Here is a 6,436-nt window from a genome sequence, read left to right as displayed (position 1 = left end):
CGGGGCGGGGAGCGCGGCGGAGCGGGGGGACGTCAGCGGGAAGGAATCCGCCGGCACCGAGGGCTGCCGCCGCGGAATGCGCCGCGCGGATTGCTACGGCCCGCGGTGGCCCCGGGGAAGGGGAGGGGGATCTCGGCGAGCGACAGGCGGCCGCGGTCCGGCGCTGCCGGGCTGCTCACGGGGGCCTCCCGCCCCGAAGCGAAGTGCCGCACGCGGTGGGCAGCCCCCGCCGCACCGGGATGGCGGCACTGAGCACCGGGAAGGCGGGAGCACGGCGGTGGCTCTGCCTGCCTTCGGGGCGATGCTTCCCGCGGGCCTCTCCCGGGCGGAGCGGGACCGGCCGCCGGAGAGGAGGGCTCGGGAGCCCGGCCGTAGTGGGACCGGCCGCGGGCAGGGCTGGATGCTGGGGAAACCCTCGGCCGCTCATGCAAGCCGCTCTCGCGCTGTGCAGGGCTGAGCTACTTGTGGAATTCCTTTAAAAGTTAGAGTATGCGAAACTTGGAACAACTGTGGGAGACGGAGCAAGAGGGACGAAAGAGGCGCGCAATTGTCGCAGTGAGATGTAGCTGAGATGCAGCAGGACGACGGGCTCACGCTCGTCTCGATCTCTGCTCCTCTCCATCTCCATGTACTCCTGGGCGCGGATCCCGCGGAAGGCAGCATCTCCGGAGTTTGTTCGGGTCCCCCTTTCCTTCCTTCCCGCGGCGTTCAGGCACTGAAGGACGGGCTGCGCTGTGTTAGTGGCTGCCGGGAGCCGTGGGAGTCCCGTCCCTCTGTGGAAAGCACAGGGCACACGCGAGGTTTGCGTGCTGGGCATACCAGCGGGATTACACCGGATCCAGCCCGTTCCTGGGAGCCAGCGGTGCACCGCGGCTGGCATCGGCGCTGAAGCCACTCTGGAAAGCGAGTACACAGTGAACACATGGTCCATTGAGTGAAGTCCTGACCCGAAAATACAGCACTGTTTCCTTCAGTGTTAGAGTAACCCTAGGCACGCAAAGTAACCCTTCAAATACGGTTAAATTTTAACATATTTGAAAATAAAAATCGTAAGACGATCCATTGGTAGGACTGGTTGTATAAGGCACAGCAGGCTATAAGGCTGGAGCTGTGGCCCACTTAGCCCCGCACTTGGTATCCCACGGAGAGAACAGGTCTGTGCCTCCATGTCATAGCAAAATATCCGGACTAAACAGTCTTATCTCTGGCTGAAGCCAACGGGGCTCTTTCAAAAGTCTTGTGGTGGGGTTGTAACAGTGCTTAGGGGCGGGCAGGGCAGCCCGCAGGTTGTTTTGTACTGCGGTGCTGTGGATCAGCTCAGCTCAAACCGCTTCTCCACTGCGCTGCCTCTAAGGAAAACAGCCAGGGCTGTTCCTAATTAAAGGAATCAGAACTGCCTAAAGAACCCACTGGGAAAAGGAAACTGTGCAAGAGAAGCAGGAAACTGAAGAATGGGGTGAGGGAATGGCAGTTCACATAAACATAATGAAAGTTCATTAGTTTTTAGACATTCATGTTGGGATAAACTCATCTTTCATAGCCTCAGAGAACATGTGATTTTGGGCTAGATTCAACATCCTCCAAAGTCCTTGGAAATGTTTCCATTGACTTAAATGATGTTGGATCAGGACATACTTTGTTAATGCTCTCAATCATTTTTGCTGCAATACACAGTGGCTTGGGAAGTTTGAGACATTTACAGTTGGTATGATTTCCTCAGCTCCATAAATTATATGTTTCATCAATTTTGGAATAAAATGGTCCTGATTAGTAGCAGACAAAAATATGGCTTACCATTTCCTTGCTGTACAATTAGGTTTAAGTTATCCTCAAACAAATCCTGTAGTTTGTGGGGGTTTTACCTCATCTGAGCTGGGCACAAATACAACTTGTTGGTTTTTCTGTTGATACTGAATATCTGATTAGAAAATAACCAGTGTTTTGGGGTGATGGCTGCCGTTTATTCTGTGACCAGGAATATGCTCACACCCTGAGGGAAGAGGCTGTACAAGAAATATTTGAGTGTAGTTAAAATCACATTCTGTTTTGCATCACTCTGACAACACAAAGCAAATTTAAGCCTGTCAATGCACTACAAAGCAGCTGGAGCATACTGGGCAAGCTGGCTCATTATGGGTAAATCTCTTATCTTTGTCCTATTTTTCCACATTTCTTATTACTAAGGCTGTTTGTATGGAAAGAGGATTTGTAGAAGAATTATTCCCCACCTGAAATCATGATCCTCTTTGTGACACTGTAATAACTTCTTCAGCCACCACACGTAATATCATAAACATGCACTGATGACTTAGTTGGAAACTAGAGAAAAAGAGCTCTGAAGAGACTAAGTCGGTTTTCTTGGAAACATGGACCATAATCTTAGAAATATTCTTGCACATGAATTATTATAAGCATATGTGTAGTCCTGTTAAACTCCCTGAGTTTAAATTATCCTGTGTGTAATTCCACCATAATCTATGGAATTAATGTGGCTCAATCAAACTTCTAAAACACATTTGATTTCTGTGTTCTGCTCAATGACTGAAGACGTGCAAGGGGGTGACTGGTGAGTCCTAGCGGTGGGGGTGAGCCCAGCCATCTCTGAGGTGGAGCGTTGTCTCCTTCCTACCCATCTGATCCTTATAAAGGGCCTTGGTTTAATCAGCTGGCTCAGCTGAGGAGTGGGATGATTTCCCTAAAGGATAAAGGAGATGGTTTGGGAGAGCTAAGCTGCATACAGGAAGATAATTTGCCAGAGTGAGCTCTGAAGGGTGATCCATAAGGGAAGGAGGAGTGTGCTGCTGGGTGCTGTGGCTGGTGTGAGGGAGAGGAATGGAGTTCTGAACTGGGGAGAATGGTGGTGCCAGCCACCGGGCTGCGTGGAAGCTGATGAGGAAATATACCACCATGGGTGTGATTTTTGCCTGGAGCACAGGAGTAGGTTCCTGGGTGGGAGCCACAGAGCTTGGAAGCACAGGAGTGCAGGGAGAAGGAAAGCAGGAGTGGCGCGGCCCCGGCAGGGCAGGAGGTGGCTGAGGGGAGCAGGGGCTCGGCGGGGCAGGAGGTGCCTGAGGGCGGGAGAGGCTCGGTAGGGCAGGAGGTGCCCAAGGGGAGCAGCAGGGGCTTGGTGAGGCAGGAGGCGGCTGAGGGGAGCAGGGCCTCGGTGGGGCAGGAGATGGCCGAGGGGAGCAGGGGCTCGGCGGGGCAGGAGATGGCCGAGGGGAGCAGGGGCTTGGTGAGGCAGGAGATGGCCGAGGGGAGCAGGGGCTTGGTGAGGCAGGAGATGGCCGAGGGGAGCAGGGCCTCGGTGGGGCAGGAGATGGCCGAGGGGAGCAGGGGCTTGGTGAGGCAGGAGGCGGCCGAGGGGAGCAGGGGCTTGGTGAGGCAGCAGGTGGCTGAGGGCCACTGTGCTCTGCTGCCGTCTCGCTGGCCTGCAGGTAATGGGAGGCTGGCTAAAGATAGGGCTGGCCACCAGCCTGGGCCTTGAGGAAGGGGAAAGATACTCTGGAATTTCTGAGTTACAACTGTGCTGTCTCGTAAGGATTAAGGAAAAAAATACCAGTGAGTGAGCTGACCTGGTGAGGCCAAAGCAAGGCTGGGCTGCTGTCCTCCCCTCTGATGTGCCTCAGCTGAGACAAGGAGCTAACCAAGGCCTTTTGCAATTCTCTTGTGTTTGGGGGGTTTTTCTCAGGCTGCCATGTCAGTGTGCTGACTACTCCCAGTGTTGTGAAATGGCCCGTCCCAGATAGGCAGGGACACTGACACTCAGAAATGTTTTAGCCTAATTAACTTACGTGACTAAAGTTATTAAAATTGCTTTAGGATAAATACAACTTGTGACTCCAGTAAGACTTGAATCTTACTGATGGTCAAGGCCAAACATTGGCAGTAGCAATGAAACTGCAAAGAGAGAACTCTACAGAACAGCCTTAGTACTACACAAAACTGTTCCTAATCTTTCATTTATTAGGATTCCTTTTCAAAATAATGCATGTCCTAGGTAAGCTGTTTATTCATATGTTACCTCAAATATCTCCTTTAAAACCTTGCTGTGCTCATACTGCTACTTACTCTGGAACATTCTGGGGATATGCAGCACTGCCTTTGGTACTTTGGTTAGATGTGGTGTGCTGTATTGCCTCTCAACTACTTCACCAGACCATTGTCATCCCATGAGAGATCCTCTTGCCTTGTAGAACAATTGCAGACAGTAAGAGGTGTTCATAGCCCACTCCTCTTTCCTCTGTACCAGACTACAGAAGACAGCATTTTCTCAACAGTCATTAATTCTACCTAAAAGTATTTTGCAAGTGTCTTAAAATCAACATCTGGAAAAACTAAGCACAGAGACTTCTTTCAAATACCACAAACTGAATCATGGGGCCAAATTCAGCCTTGATGGAATTATTATCTGATATCTGTGTTCTGTGTTTTTCCTACGTTGCTTGAGTAAATTCCCTTATATGGAGATGTTTTCTGAGATGCACATGATGCCAAAATGCTCAGAGAATCGCATAGGACCAAGCCTAAAATACTGAAGTAGAAAAAAAAAATCAAACATAGACTTTTCTTGAAAGTGTGTTGTTCAAATCCCTCTTTTGAGAAGGGAACTTAAGTATCAGTTCTGGCAGTATAATACTGGAGCCCAGGTCTTAACTTTGGGAAGACTCCCCTTTGGGATTAATTCTTAAGGACATAAATGTTACTCATGTTTATGATAAAATAACTTGCTGAAGGGAAAGACTTATCTACATGTTTGTGTTTTTAGAGATTAAGCTGTATTTTAACAAAAACAATATATTTAGTTTGTTAGAATATCTAAATGTTTTCTTCTTAATCCATCACTTTTTCATTGATTCCAGCAGTGATGTCAGCTTTTGTCCCCCATACTTTTATGAGGATGGGGGGGGTTGTTACCTGCTCGTGCTAGCTATTCATAAATAAGCTTAAGGCAGACTTTTCTGCTTTTTTAAAATCTTATTTTAGGCTCGTGACCTCCTCTTAAAATGAGATAGCTGCATTCTTATCAGTGGGGGTATCACTCAAGAATAGTTGAATGCTGAAGCACATTCCATAGTAATATAGGGGAAAAAATCAAATATAATTTACGTGCAAGCTTATTACTGTTGGGGGTCCTGTGTTGTCATGTGCCCCTCCCTGCTCTGGTGAAAGGCTTGTTGCTGGTGTGGGTTTTTAACTTGCAAAATCCACTGCACAAGCAGAAGGCAACAAAGGACTTGAGATTGCTTGCTGTGCAACCCAAATGCCTGGCATACTTTAGAGTTCTGTCCTCGAGTAGGGGAGCAGCAGTGTGCTGGCCTGCAGCAGGTGGGTCAGAGTGCCCTTTCTCCCTCCCATTTGCTGCCTTCACTTCCCCATCCCCACCAGTGGGACCTGACCCTCGCAGCCAGGCTGTCCCCAGCACGCAGGTGCTGGAGTGTTTGACTTCCATCAGTTTTATTCACAGCAGTATTTACCTGCAGCTAAAGGAAATGCCTGCAGGGACAGCATGTGCTACCAGAACCCTCCTTGTGAGGAAGACAAGACTTTGTGTGTTTTCCTTCTTTGTTGGATCTCGTGTGTATGAAGAAAAAAAACAACTCAGCTCTTGTATCTCAACTTGAGGCAGACTTTGGTAGGAAAGTAACTTGGCACTGTATCTTTGTGCCACTTTTAATCACTAGACCTAAGTGTGTGCCCTTTTCCTTCTTAATTATTTTGCTTCTGCCGGCTCTTCTTGAACTTCCCCTCAGTCACACTGTAGCTCCTGAGGTTCACCAGGCCACTTCCTTGGGAGCCTGGATGAGCCAAGGCTGGGAGCAAGCAAGCAGCACAGCCCAGGATTTCTCCTCCCCGCAGCAGTGAGCCAGAGGATGGGCACACACAGCCCTCCTGCCACAGCTGTACTGAGCTGCAGTCCTGTGAGGGCAGAGGGAAAGGCCAAGTGGCTTCACACGAGCTGCTCTGTTGGCAGCTGCCTGGGAACTGCTGCCCCGGAGTGCCCTGAGCCACAGGCACCTCTGAAGGGGCTGCTGCCTCAAAATTATAAACACTGAGCATTAGGGACGTGTTCCACTCTTAAACTCTGAATGGATGCAAAAGTTAATGATATAACAGGTTAATTCTAATGCACAATGACTTTGAAGCCTGAAACTCCTTATTTTTCTGTGAAACTTCACAAGTCAGCCCTCTCCTTCAGGGGGGATAACTGCATGAGGAAATCAAAGAAAGGGAGAAAACTCTAACTTTGGTATTTTGTGCTTCTGTAATTCTTGGCTTCCAGCTACCACTTTAACTTTCCATGTATACATACGAAATATAGATTTTTCACATATATATTTTGAAGAAGCAATTTCTATCTCTCCAGGATGCAGAAGTTATTACATTTACTATTTGGCTGAAGCCTGCTCAGCATGATCTGAGATTGATTTCAACA

This window comes from Melospiza melodia, chromosome 11 (assembly GCF_035770615.1).
Source record: "Melospiza melodia melodia isolate bMelMel2 chromosome 11, bMelMel2.pri, whole genome shotgun sequence".
NCBI classification, from domain to species: Eukaryota; Metazoa; Chordata; class Aves; order Passeriformes; family Passerellidae; genus Melospiza; species Melospiza melodia.
The sequence above is the reverse complement of the archived record's forward strand: the minus strand, read 5'-3'. Positions refer to the sequence as shown.